Here is a 14,779-nt window from a genome sequence, read left to right as displayed (position 1 = left end):
ATACCCAATTTGGTCTACGGCTTATGCCAACTGTGCATATTTTGCTCAAAGGCACAGTCGGGTACAAACGATCAATAAATCACATTATGTCTCAGTACGTCGAAACATCATGTGCAATTCCATTATTTACACATGTATTACGTGACAGCTTGCAGTACGTCATGACTGAATAGCAGTGCTTCAAAGGAATTTTCAAATACATGTACATTTTGATTTTCTGTAGATGTTTTGTAATACTACTCATGGAATTTTGTGTAATCATGATCAAGAATACATTTTGGTATTCTAGAATACTCAGAATATGGGAAATATGATGCAAAACAAAGTTTGGCAATATAAACCCTCAGATTGTCGTCATCGACAACGACATGGGCAATGATGTTAACAACATTTTTAAACAAAATTTGACCAAATTTGTGCAATTTTTCAAGTTTAAGTTTTTTACTTTGTATCTTTTCGTGGAAAATTAGTTAAATGACTTGAAATTCGGTCTGGATATCAAATAAATCTCTTTTTTTCGAAAAAAAAAAGGAGATTTTGGCCTAATTGTAATCCTGTTGTCATCTGTAGACATTCAAGTGCGCATGCGCGGTGTCTAGAAATTAGCCTCCCAAATGCCCCTTTTTGATGTCCAGTGTACTGAAAAAAAAGAGTTGCAACTCATCTTTTTATCATGTAAATTCACAAATGCAATCATGTTTTGCCATCAGCAATCACCTGATTGAATAAAAGATGCCTTAAGATAAGAAATCAAAGGTGACCATGGCGATGATGACGTTGGTCACGACATCGAAGATGAAGACGACGTCAAAGACTAGAATTACGGCATAGCAGGGAGTCTTTTGAACCTCTACACTGTATTTCAATTTATTGATTTTAGGGATAAATTCAGAGTAATAGAAATTAAGGTAATGAATTTTAAATTCTGTTGGCATTTTTAGGTCACCTGAGCCAAAGGCTCTAGTGAGCTATTGCGATCGCCCTTCGTCCGGCGTCCGTCGTGCGTCGTGCGTAAACTTTTTACATTTTCATCTTTTGAAAAACCCCCAAGACCGGTTTTCATCAAACTTGGCAGGTAGCATCCCTAGGGGGTTAGAAACTCAATTTGTTAAAATGGGCGCCATGCCCCACCCAGGGGGCCCCCAGGAGGCCCCAACCCCCCAAAATTAAGGAATCTGTAAAAATCTTCTTCTCTAGAACCAGAAGTGATAGAGCTAAGTTAATACTATGAGTTAGTACATTGATGACTGAAGTTTCAAGTTTGTTCATGGCAGAATCAGGGGTGCCCCCCTTGGGACCCAGGGGAGGGGGGGGGGGGGTGGGGAGGGGTTCTAATGGGGCCTAAATTGTACATTTTCATCTTCTTCTTGAGAACCCCATGACCCATTTTCACCAAACTTGGCAGGTAGCATCCCTAGGGGGTTAGGAACTCAATTTGTTAAAATGGGCACCATACCCCACCCAGGGGGCCCCCAGTGCGGCCCAAACCTCCAAAATGAAGGAATCTTTAAAAATTTTCTCTAGAATCAGAAGTGATAGAGCTAAGATAATACTATGAGTGAGTACAATATTTCATGAGAGGACACCAATGTTGTGACCGTATTAATATCTGTTTTAACAGTAATCATTGTTATCGTGAGGAATGATTTTTCCGCACGCAGGAAAATTTTCCGCGGGCGGACAAGAATGTTTGCGAGTTTCGCACCTGTTTCTTACCTACTAGACACATACTACTTACCTTCTACTTGCGTGTATTCCGTGTGACCGGCGTGAGAGCTTTGAAACCGTCCGTTTTCTGTTACGAGCGACTTACAGGTGCTGAGATGTACCTGCGTTCGAGTTGCCTGCGAGGTGCTGCTGGTAAGGGTCTCTGGTAAGGGTCTCATAAATTTCTTGGTGTTTGCGTTGATAACAAGCTTTCATGGAGGAATCATATTGATAACATATGTAAAATTATTTCACGTAACATTGGCGTAATGAATAGATTAAAATGTTATCTTCCTTCATCTGCATTATTAACTCTTTATTCTAGTTTGATACTCCCTTATTTAAACTACAGGATTCTTGCTTGGGGTAATACATATCAGATGTTACTTGATAAACTTCTTTTATTGCAAAGGAAAGCGCTTAGAATTGTTTTTAATTTACATACCCGAGAACATACAGATGCTTTGTTTTCTGACCATAAAATATTAAAAGTAAATGATTTGTATGTGTTTCAACTTGGTCAGTTTATGTTTAATTACAACAGTAACTTTTTACCTAAAATATTCCACGATTTATTTCATCGATACAGTCATGTTCATAACTATCCCACGCGACGATCCGACGAACCATCTTCCGTTAATGAGAACCGCACATGCCCAAAATACATTTCTTTATACCGGACCCAGACTTTGGAATGATTTAGATAATAGTTTAAAAGATTCCCCCAAATTTGTCACATTTAAATATAAACTCAGAAAACATTTACTTTCTACTTATAATCTTAGATAATTTAAATTGCTAGAATTTATGCTTGAGCTTTCACCTGTCTTGATGTCGCAGCACTTGGCGTGTTCTGTGTGCAGACGTCTCTTCTTTCTTCTCTCCTTTTCCTTTCCTGTCTATTGTTCTTCGTAGACTTGTATTGTGTACCGTCTTCTCTCCTCTCGGTACTGTCTCGCGTCCTACAGTGTATATGCGTGTGGGTAATTGAATGTGTGTACGAATGTACTATTGTCCTTGTCATATTTTCCCGGTACACGTGGTTCAGTGAACAGTGTCCGGGCACTATAGCATTGGTATTCTATATTTTTTTTCCCGACCTGTGTATCTCAAAATAACTACATGTATATTGTTATAGAATAGTATATCATTTACTCATTATTTATCTAGCGATCCACGTCCGACAAGCTTTGCTTTTTAGTGGATCACTATTTTCCATAATCGAATTTATTTTCCGCTCGCCCACGTAGTATTTGTACAGTGTTCCTCTTTATTATTGTACATTATGTTGTTCTATTGTCTCGTATGTTACATGAATCTTTTGCAAGCGTTTGAACAATATCATTTAATGACATGTATACATTGTAGTTATGTTTTTGATTTTCGTTGATTGGAAATAAACTATGATTGATTGATTGATTGATTGATTGATTGATTGATTGATTGATTGATTGATACTGGTGTTCTGCGTGTACCTCTGTGAACGAACCCCCATGACTCACTCGGAACAAATTTTGAGCATGCTCAAGGCCTTGTCATACCACATCTGGGGGAGTTTTGCGGCTTGACTTGCGGGGAAACGAATTTGCTACCCGGAGCTCTCCGTAGTTGGTCCGCACCTGACACCTTTATAGCGCGTATCTCGCCTGTAGTTGCCCGGAGGTGCGCACGCAAGTCCGATTTAACCGCAGCCAAGTTTTGAGCATGACCATTTTTTTTTTTTTTTTTTTTTTTTTCCGGGTGAGTAGCGGGAATGCCCGGAGAGGTCCGCGCAGAACGCCAGTAGGAGGCCCTTAGCGACAGCACCTCGCAGGCAACTCCCACGCAGGCACTTCACAGTCCCGTATGATATGCAGCCAAGATAATAACATTCTGTGGTACTTTGGCCATTCCTTCAGAGGAATTCCTTTGCTGAGTTGTCAGCCCCCACGCGACTGGTACAAAGGTCACATAGTATACTCGCAAGTAGAATTTAAGTAGAACGCGTCCAGCAAGTAAGACACATGCACTGACTCGCTCAAATCCTTTTCCGCCCTCAGGAATGTCCGGTATGCTGGAAAATCCCTACACTCAACAAGCCCGCGTAACTTGCCCAGAAAGTTGTGACAGGGCCTAAACATATAGTTGCGGGTAAAAAGATTTACGTGCGCACCTCCGAGCGACTACGGATGACATACGTGCTATATACTGTCATGTGCGGGTCATCAGCGCGGACCTCCGGGTAGTAAATATTGTTCTTCGCAAGTCGTACGCAAGGCTTGCCCGGAAAGGTGTGACACGGCCTTAAACGACATTAGCAATCTACATGATTTATACATCGATACAAAGCTGAAGAGTTGTACTTTCGATGATATTTGACCACTTGAAAGGTTATGACATATAATATGCTGAACAAGGAAATTATAAAGCATAAAATTTGCATATTTTCATTTTTCTTAGGGGGTACATTAGACCAATGAAATAAACGTGGACCAAAATGGAAGAGGTATGAAATGAAAGAGGAAATATTATGTCATGAAAATATGACTTCATGTGGACTGATTCTTGGAACGGGTCAGGTGATCGAATACGTAAAATCATTGTGTCGTACAGTTAATTTCTGCCGAATATGACAAGAGTTCAGTTTGCCGCGAATGCGCGTACCTGATTGGTTAATTCCCCCTGAGCGCGGAGATTCGAACGAACTTTCGCGGAAGGAAAGTGAATGCGTCTGTTTAATGTACCGTTTGCAGTCCTGCAGTATAATTTTTAGGGCCTACTTGTGTGTGTGTCTATTTGTGTGTGTGTGGTGTTTGTGTGTGTGTGTGTACCGTTTGCAGTCCTGCAGTATAATTTTTAGGGCCTACTTGTGTGTGTGTCTATTTGTGTGTGTGGTGTGTGTGTGTGTGTGTGTGTGTGTTTTGCACGTTTAACAGTCTAAGAATTTATTAGTAGTACAAATGTATTAGATTTCCATTGATAGCTTTGTAAGTTGGGAAACTAAATTTAGATGTTTGTTTTAGGGGGAACTTACTTTTTGTTTAGTGTTTATTTCGTGAAGTGTAGCACATGCTGAAGTACAAGAGATATCACGCCGCTCGGTTTTGAAATCAAACACACACACGTTTTATGCTCAGTCTTCCCTTCCCTAACAAAAAAGTCCTGTGGTACTCCCTGTGGTACTTGTCGGTACCACACACTTGTAATGTTACCACAGGAACTGTGTGGTACTGTACCACAGGCTTGTAGGGTACTCCCTGTAGTACTTGTCAGTACCACACAATGTACCACATAAGTAAATGTTACCACAGGAACTGTGTGGTACTGTTTTACAGGCTCATGTGGTACTCCCTGTGGTACTGGTAGGTACCACACAATGTACCACACAAATATATGTTAACACAGGAACTGTGTGGTACTGTGTCACAGGCTCGTGTAGTACTCTGGGATGTACCACAGGGCAGTACCACAGGACATTACCACAGGAAAGTACCACAGGACAGTACCACAAGACAGTATACACACAAATTGTCCAGTGGTATTTTGGGACGTATACCACACGACAGTACCACAGGACAGTACCACATGAATTGTCCTGTGGTATTTTGGGACGTACCACAGGAGAGTACAACAGGAAAGTACCACAGGATAGTACCACAGGACAGTACCACAGGAATTGTCCTGTGGTATTTTAGGACGTACCACAGGACAGTACCACAGGATAGTACCACAGGACAGTACCTCACGACTTGTCCTGTGGTATTTTGGGACGTACCACAGGACAGTACCACAGGGCAGTACCACAGGGCAGTACCACAGAGCAGTACCACAGGACAGTACCACAGGATAGTACCACAGGACAGTACCACACGACTTGTCCTGCGGTATTTTGGGACGTACCACAGGGCAGTACCACAGGAAAGTACCACAGGATAGTACCACAGGACAGTACCACACGACTTGTCCTGTGGTATTTTGGGACGTTACCACAGGACAGTACCACAGGGCAGTACCACAGGAAAGTACCACAGGACAGTACCACACGACTTGTCCTGTGGTATTTTGAGACATACCACAGGACAGTACCACAGGAATTGTCCTGTGGTAGTTTGGGACGTACCACAGGACAGTACCACAGGATATTACTACAGGACAGTACCTCACGACTTGTCTGTGGTATTTTGGGACGTACCACAGGACAGTACCACAGGGCAGTACCACAGCACAATACCACAGGGCAGTACCACAGGACAGTACCACAGGAAAGTACCACAGGATAGTACCACAGGACAGTACCACACGACTTGTCCTGTGGTATTTTGGGACGTACCACAGGGCAGTACCACAGGACAGTACTACAGGATAGTACCACAGGACAGTACCACACGACTTGTCCTGTGGTATTTTGGGACATACCAAAGGACAGTACCACAGGAATCGTCCTGTGGTATTTTGGGACGTACCACAGGACAGTACCACAGGACAGTACCACACGACTTGTCCTGTGGTATTTTGGGACGTACCACAGGGCAGTACCACAGGACAGTACCACAGGAAAGTACCACAGGATAGTACCACAGGACAGTACCACATGACTTGTCCTGTGGTATTTTGGGACGTACCACAGGACAGTATCACACGAATTGTCCTGCGGAATTTTGGGACGTACCACAGGACAGTACCACAGGAATTCCTGTGGTAATTTTCGATGTATACCACAGGAGAGTACCACAGGAACTGTCCAAAATCCCACAGGAAAATCATAATATGGTGCTATTCCACACAGAAGTACCACACAGCAAATTAAATTCGTAAGTACCACAGAAAAATGCTACAGGATATTCTTTTTTTTTTCTTAACATTTCATACCAGAGGACTATCACATCAGGAGAATATCAAACAGCAGTACCACACAGGAGTATCACACAGGAAAATTGTAAGGCAGAATCAACTGAAATTTATAACAAAAATACAAACAAAAAAGCACATATTAATATTCCTCAATTGATAGATGAGTTATGCTATGAATTATAACAATTGATTTCCCATTACTTATCCTGTCCTACACTCCTACAGTATTACCTATTTAGTGAAAGTGCTGATGTAAAGCATGAACAATTTCATAAGGACTTCTGTGGTACTCCTGTGGTACTCCTGTGGTACTCCAGTGGTACAAATTTTTACATAGCTCATGAATATTCATAAAAAGCACTCTAGATTTTAGAAAATACATATATGACTTAAAAAGTCAAAGTATTAATGATGGAACTTACTTTGAACTTTATGAAAGATTGTCTAATTATGTTATGTTATTCCCAATATCATAGATATTGTTAAGAAAGTGTAATTTCATATCTTGATAATAAAGTATAATCGATTCAGTAACCATGCCTTAATGCTTTACGGATTGACGGCCATATATACTGTATATGTACTGATACGGTCAATGGCTACCTAGGTATAGAATATGACTATATAGATCTATTATAGGACTAGATTGGCACTTGGCCATTAACTCTAGCTCGTTTGAGGTTACATGCAAGGAGTAGGAAAGGTTATTAAGTAGGGCCATGTTTGTCCTGAAATCCATCACTCACCTATCAGGAATATTCCTTGATATGTGGCTAAAATTCTCCCAGATTTTTTTTTTTCGATCTATCCTGTGTGGTACTCTCCTGTGGTACCATGGGAATGCTGTGGTAATGCTGTGTGGTAATGATCGACCTGTGGTACTGTCCTGTGGTACTGTCCCAATATACCACAGGACAGTTCCTGTGGTACTAGTCCTGTGGTACTGCCCTGTGGTACGTCCCAAAATACCACAGGAATTCCTGTGGTACTGCCCTGTGGTACGTCCCAAAATACCACAGGAATTCCTGTGGCACTGCCCTGTGGTACGTCCCAAAATACCACAGGAATTCCTGTGGTACTGTCCTGTGGTACTGTTCTGTGGTACCGGTCCTGTGGTACTTTCCTGTGGTACTGCCCTGTGGTACGTCCCAAAATACCACAGGAATTCCTGTGGTACTGTCCTGTGGTATGTCCCAAAATACCACAAGACAATTCCTGTGGTACTGTCCTGTGGTACTTTCCTGTGGTACTGTCCTGTGGTACTGTCCTGTGGTACCGTCCTGTGGTAATTACCACAGGAGTACCACAGGACTTTTTCGTAAGGGTTTGTTTGCTACTGACATGATCTTGTGATTGCATGATGTCTCTGGCATAAGTTCTCATGAACGTCGATATTTTGCGTCTTAATTGTTAATTGTGAATTGTGAATAAGAAGTTTAGGATAAATAGAAACAGATATTTTCTTATGCTACTCAGAATTTTGTAGTGACCTGATACCTACACATATTATGTAGGACCTATACAGCCAGCCGGCAAACGTGCAACACCAACAGATTTATCAGAGAGCAAAACCCACGCACATGTCATCAGCAAAGAAGATACAAGCACACACTAGGTAACAGACTCATCTCTCTCAGGACTCAGAACCAAAAACAAGAAACGATTTTGATCGGTAAATTTTCTGCGTTGATTTATCAACGAATATAATATATATATTCGCAATACTTATTGTGCACTAGAAAGCAACATGACATCATGATGATAATGCATAAGTAAAATGTGTGAATTATCTATATAGCCATAAACATTAAGACTCAAGCATAATTCAGGCCAAAACTTAGCAAGGAATATTTCTTTTAACGCAAAAATAAACAATCTTGTAAAAGAAACAGAAAAAGACAAGTTTTACATGGTGCATTGATAATTTTATGCGGTTCTTTCTTCAGAATGTACATACACAAAGGTTGTTTTGTAGTTTGAAAACTTTTTGTCGCTGATCATGTTGATGAAATATTAATCAGCAAAAATAAGCATTTGTCATACTGCGAGTTATTATCTCATATTCATCTTTTGCTTTCTTCAATCAAAACAATACGTTCATGAGTAAGATGACTATGACAATAAAACAAATAACATGACAATTTTTGTTTATCATACAAGATAGATATTTATATAAAATATCTGTATGTACATAAATTTGAACTCGCGCATGCAGATTTCAGCAGCTTCTAACGCTTTCCGGAAAAAAAATGCTACTATTCTAAAGCAGGAAACGTTTCAAAACATTCCGAGACGCAATATTTGACAAAGGAAGACAAAATACCTTGTACGCATCTTATACGTGCATAGATAAATCCGTTAACCTTCACTGTCGAGTGCAGTGATGCGCATACTGTGTACATGTGAGTTTACTACGTATGTGATATGTCACACGAATAATTTGAATGTGCAACTCATCTAATGAGGTTCATTGATCCACGTAATTACAGTTTGTCTCATTAAACAATAAATTTTAACAATTCCAGCATTACATGTCAAAAAAAAAAAGTGTTATACAAACACACAATGGATCACCTAAGAATATAAATTCCATCATGTTTCAAGTGCATATTGATCTGGAGGTGGGGTAGGTATTCTCGTTATTTATTTATTTTTTTATTGTTCATTTTCCATCTGTGAAGATGGCTGGATAGCCCATATTCAGCTACACTAAACTGGTCTTCCATGGGGTCCAGTTGGATGTGAGGTGGGACCACTTCACCGGGTTTGGGGGGGGGGGGTGTCAAAGTCAAGCCCCCCCCCCCCCCCCCGCTTACAAGAATGTAAGGGCGGAATCTTTGGAAATTGAAATTCATGGGGATTTTTTTTTTTTTCGATTTCTTTTTTTTTTTCGATTATCAGCCCCCCCGCTTCCGCGGCCCCTGCCAATGTCGTGAAGGTTCACAAAATTTGTCCAATCCAGACACTAACAATTTCGGAGTATCCCGTGGCCATTAATCAGTACCGTGCTCCTATATATCCAGAATTACTACAGCACATTTAGATTGGGTTCTACATGCTTTATGTTTATGACACCCAAATATTGTACATGTATAAAATTGACCTTGGCATCAATACGAAATCATAGTTTCATTGAATGTACGTAATGTTTACGCTGTATCATGGGCTAAGAAACATGCTAAAAAGAGATGTCCGAAAGATTGAGCTTCTGCATTTTTTCATTATAGGGGATGGCTAGTAACTGATCAGTGGGAATCAGTGGGAATGCTGGGGGATGATTGTTCTAATTCTTGTGGGATTCATTTAAGAGTACATTATATATCTATTGTTGTGTGAAAAATATTTGCTTCAGAACGGTCTCACATTCAACTAATGTGCAGTTTAATGCCCCGTCACTGTACAGGCATGCTAACCTGGAAACATTAAACTGCATTTAGTGACAATTCATCTGTGTGTGTAATACTGAAAGGAATGAACACGATTCACTCATCCCCCTTACATCAGTTTAAGATATTTAAAGAATATGTTGACTTTTTATGCCGAAGATACATTGGATTTTATTTTCGTAGAGGGCACAAAGAAGTACGAGTTCTTTTGGGTCAATACAACACCCAAGAGATTTCTCCGAATTACTTGGAGAGAATGCGTCGTCACACGAGAAATAAGGATAAACCTCCAGCCTACGAATCAATAGACGATAATGCACCGTTACCTAAGAATTGGGAAAAATAATTTCTCAAGCACCGCCCAAATAAGCATAAACTATGCAGATATCTGTCGCAACAATTATTCATACATCGTGTTAGACCATATTTGCAGAATGAGAGCCAAATTTTCATAACATCAGGAGGATTTCATGTAGGTCTAGGTGATCCAGGAGAGCAGATGGAGTGGGTTTGTGGTTTGTTTCGAGTTTAACAGACATTTCTTTGCAAAATACTAGGAATTTGTCATGAAGAGCATTTAGAATTTGTGTCTGAAAATTTCTTTGTTTTAGAAATTCAGATACACCTCTATACCCCATCTTCACGTTTTAGACAAGAAACAACTTCGCCAACCTTTTGAATGAATTCTTCTCCACTGAAGCCATCACATCTCCTTTCTTTGTATGACAGAAAACAACCGAGCTGTACGATAAAAAATGGCTTCAAACACTTGTAACAGAAATTGGTGTGTACGTTTAAAATTCGAACAATTTCCTAAGCTTGACAGTGTGGACTGTTTGTGTGTTAACTTCGCAACATTTTTTAACCCAGCGTCCCAAAATACCTTCATTAAAACTTCCTGATAATTCTTGAGTACATGCCAATCGCCTAAGTAAGGGATAACCCAATCTAAAAATTCTCCAAATTCCTTCTTAAGATTAACAAGAAGTTGAATTGTTGCACCATCCCCAACAATTAGGTGATTTATGTCTTTTCCAACTTTAAACGTATCATATAAAAGGCCAAGTGAACGTTTCATTGTTTCGGGAGAATCTGCTTTTTCATTAAGTATGTACATGTAAGAAAACTTTGATTTCTCAACTTCCTTCGAATCTTGTAGGGCTAATTTGCATTTGAAACTTGGAATTATACTAGGAATATTATTTCTTACGTAATAGAATCTTTCCATATAAGGTACGAAAATGCTTCCTTATAAACTAATAGTTCGGCTTTAATTTCTGAATCAGTTAATGAAAAGTGTTGCTCATTAAGTTGTGTTCTGATTGAGGTTGTAAATACAGGAATATCAAATGTTTGATGATATGGCACATCGAGATCATCTAATTCGGCTAGTCTTCTTCGAACTTTTTTTTTTCTAACTGGAACGGAAGATTGCGTTTGACTATTCTCTATGCTATATAGTGGTGTAAAGGAGTTTTCCTCATCATGCAACCTGTCAGAATCTTTGCATGGTACATGTAGTTGCTCATGTTCGTGTAACCATTCAGATTTGGGTTTTGATTGCTGAGCCATAATTGACGTCCCGTGCCAACTTCGAGATTTGTCAACCGTAACTGCAGCATATGGAGTGAGAACATCAATAATTATCTATGGACACTATGGTAAATGCAGAAGGTTTAAGTTCAGTTAAAGGTCCAGATTCAGTGCGCTTGTCATGAATGTCCTGCAAGAATCTGTCTAAAGTGCTCTCCGAGCAAGCAAATCCAATATGGTTTAAAATTCTCAGTAACTTTGTTGAATGGGACATTCTTTTTACGCAGTTTGCAACTATGATTTGCAGGGGATAGTTATTGTCATCATGCATTACCAATTGTAAAAGAAATATAGCTACAGCTCTTCTCTGTTTTCTTCTATGATAGGAATGCCCTTCTTCAGAGGGAAATTGGATACATTCTTTGCATAATAGACATCTATATCTGACTGTCTGAAAAAATTGGTCTCCTCCGGAGAAGCTGTTATTATACAAACAATTTTCCAAATAAGGGGGTTGAATAACTTATATGCAGTCTGAAATTCGAATTCAGCTAAGGACATTGGGTTTGAGACAAAAGCGCTGGTAATGCGCTTTCCTTGTTTGCGTAAAGAATCATTGCAGTGCGCGATGTTATGTTTCTAAACTGTGTGTTAACATCAGGGGCCCGTTGCATAAAACTCCAACCGGATTTTTTTCCGGTTGAAATCACAAAATTCCGGTTGGAAGCTCCCAACCAGAGTTTTTATGCAACGGATTTTACATTCTTAGATTAGCAACCTTAAAAAATTCAGGTTGGGCAAATCCCAACCAGAATTTTCTAAGGTTGCTAAAAAAGTTTTATGCAACGGGACCCAGATTGTGTATCAGCAGACAACCGACATGACTGAGATTCTCCTTCTTTCATCTCGACATCGTCACTTTCTTCGCTTCTTTGGATCATTGTGAAGTTTTGAGTGTGACAAATGCCAGGCATTTAATCTTATCTTTTAGTGATCGTGAATTCTGTAATCTCATTGGTCAATCAACCACTGAATATATTATCCCGTATTCCGTGATAAGGTCACAGTGTGCGCATGCGCTAAATCCACCACTGAATATATTCCGTATTCCGTGATATGACGTCATGATATTAGACAGCAAGCTGCGCGTGTACCAAAGACGCTTTTAGGAAAGTGCGCGCTAATCCTGTACAAAACAAATGGACAGCGCGTGGTCCTCAAGCGTATTACGCACATACCACTAGACGCTTGACAAACGAATCTGGCTACTGTACTGTACTGCAGTACTAGAAGTATCATATGGCGTGGCGTGTACAGTACGTATGGTTGAGGGGTCTAGATATCGCGCACGAAAATTTGTGATGCTCTTATAATAAAAATTATTCCACAATCGTACCTGAATTTCTCAATGAATATCAAGAAAATGCAGAAAAATCACCTCCCAGAATCTCCTGATGATACGATGACGGAGTAGTGCGCTGTCGCCGTTTGTATGTCGGACTTAATTTTATGCGTTCAATTTCTCGGGGTATGTAAAGGTCGCGCAGCTGCCCTATGTAGTTTCACGCGTGAAAGTGTCTGCCCCTCTCTGCGGCTGAACGTGCTTCGGCTTTCGTAGAATATTATAAACGATCGATCGAACAAAATACGAATTCTATCGGCTACGATCATATGAACGAGACAAGCGAGACGACACGTCTAGGCTACAACATCCTTAAAAAAGATTTTAAGCTAAGGTAGGTAAATTATAAGGTAAAAAATTGGAAATTTAGTGAAAAAAATTGTTCCAAAAAATCGGAAATTTAGTGAAAAATTTGTTTGAAATCTAAATTTCTTACCTGCTTCCTTCTCATTTTTAGCGGTTGTCAGGTATGTTTATTCCATGGGCGTATCGGCAAATTTTGCGCTTAGTCTTACGCGTATTAATGCTTGCTATACGCAGTTACGCTATGCGCGCTCATTAAGTCCCTGCGCGAGACCTTGTACCCTTACTATACCGTATTTGTATGCGCGCATGCAGTAATCAGCTCGCGAGACGTGTATATAGGCCTAAACTAAAGTCAACATGGTCATGGCTGACAGCCGGCGATTTCAACATCATTCACGAGGGGAAATCAGTGAAAAGAAGGTTAGCACTTACACTTAAAAAGATAAAATCGTTACCCCCTGCTTGTTCTTACGAAATACGGGTTATGTGTGATGTTTTCCTTTATGTATTCAAATTATGCAAAGATGATGGATGTTTCTTGTTTGTAAAAGTGTATATACGACTACTATGTGTCCGAAATTAAGAAGCTCTGTAAGGAAGATTTTAATCATCACAGAATGCCAAAAAGCCCATCGTATATAAATGGTCGAATAATTCATAAGTTTGATGATCTGTTGCATTCACATCAAATTGCACGAAAGCACGGACTGTTTTCGGCCTCATGGAATATGGCACCAGACCGTAGATATTTGCCCGTATTTCGTGAAGAAGCAGGGGGTAACTGATAATGTCATAGATTCGAAGGATAATAAAACAGTCCGTGCTTTCTTTTGTCTTCTGTTCTAAGGTTATTTTCACAAACTGAGCAGGATTCCCAGTCTACAAAATGCGATAATTGCGTTCTGTGTTTCATACATAATGATATTGTGTCTGGAATAGAATTAGATTCTAAAGATAAACAAGCATTAAAAGTTTCAATGCTGCAGTGACAGTCTCTCTGAGACGTGTTTGAGCAAATGTCATGATATGACAAGAAGCACATAAATGCATTATGAGTTCAACTAATTCTTTTGATTTAATAGCTGATAAATGAAAATGTCTAACAGATTTACAATTACATATTTCACACAGACCGCATTCCTGCTTTTCACAAGTAGGTATGGGTCTTTTCTTCGCTCCAGTGATAGTACAGACGTGAAAGTGTGATGGGAAGGTAAAGTAGATAAAGCCTGGCTGCTGCGTGAATCCGGTGGCCTGACCAGATGGCTGGACATCGTCGCTGGACGTTATATGGTCGACGATGGAGAAGTTGTCAAGATGTTGAAGGGTGAATCTGGTGGCCTAGCAGATGGCTGGACATCGTCACTGGACATCATGGTCGGCGATGGAGAAGTTGTCAAGTTGTCGGAGGATGAATCTTGTGGCCTACAATTGGCCTTGACATCGTTGCTGGACATCATGGTCGGCGACTTAAAAGTTCGCACGGTGTCAGAGGATGAATCTGATGGCTTACCAGAGGGCTGGACATTGGCGCTGGACATCATGGTCGGCGATGGACAAGTTGTCAAGTTGTCGGAGGATGAATCTTGTGGCCTACAAGTGGCCTTGATATCGT

At 40.2% G+C, this 14,779-nt stretch overlaps 1 pseudogene; it reads right to left on the bottom strand.

The window, feature by feature from the left end:
- Nucleotides 1-737: 737 nt before the first annotated feature.
- Nucleotides 738-14,438, bottom strand: LOC140231120 (uncharacterized; annotated as a pseudogene).
- Nucleotides 14,439-14,779: the final 341 nt, after the last annotated feature.

Source organism: Diadema setosum, chromosome 7 (assembly GCF_964275005.1).
Source record: "Diadema setosum chromosome 7, eeDiaSeto1, whole genome shotgun sequence".
Classification (NCBI taxonomy): Eukaryota; Metazoa; Echinodermata; class Echinoidea; order Diadematoida; family Diadematidae; genus Diadema; species Diadema setosum.
Note: the sequence above shows the minus strand (reverse complement) of the source record. Positions and strands in the feature narration are given on the sequence as shown.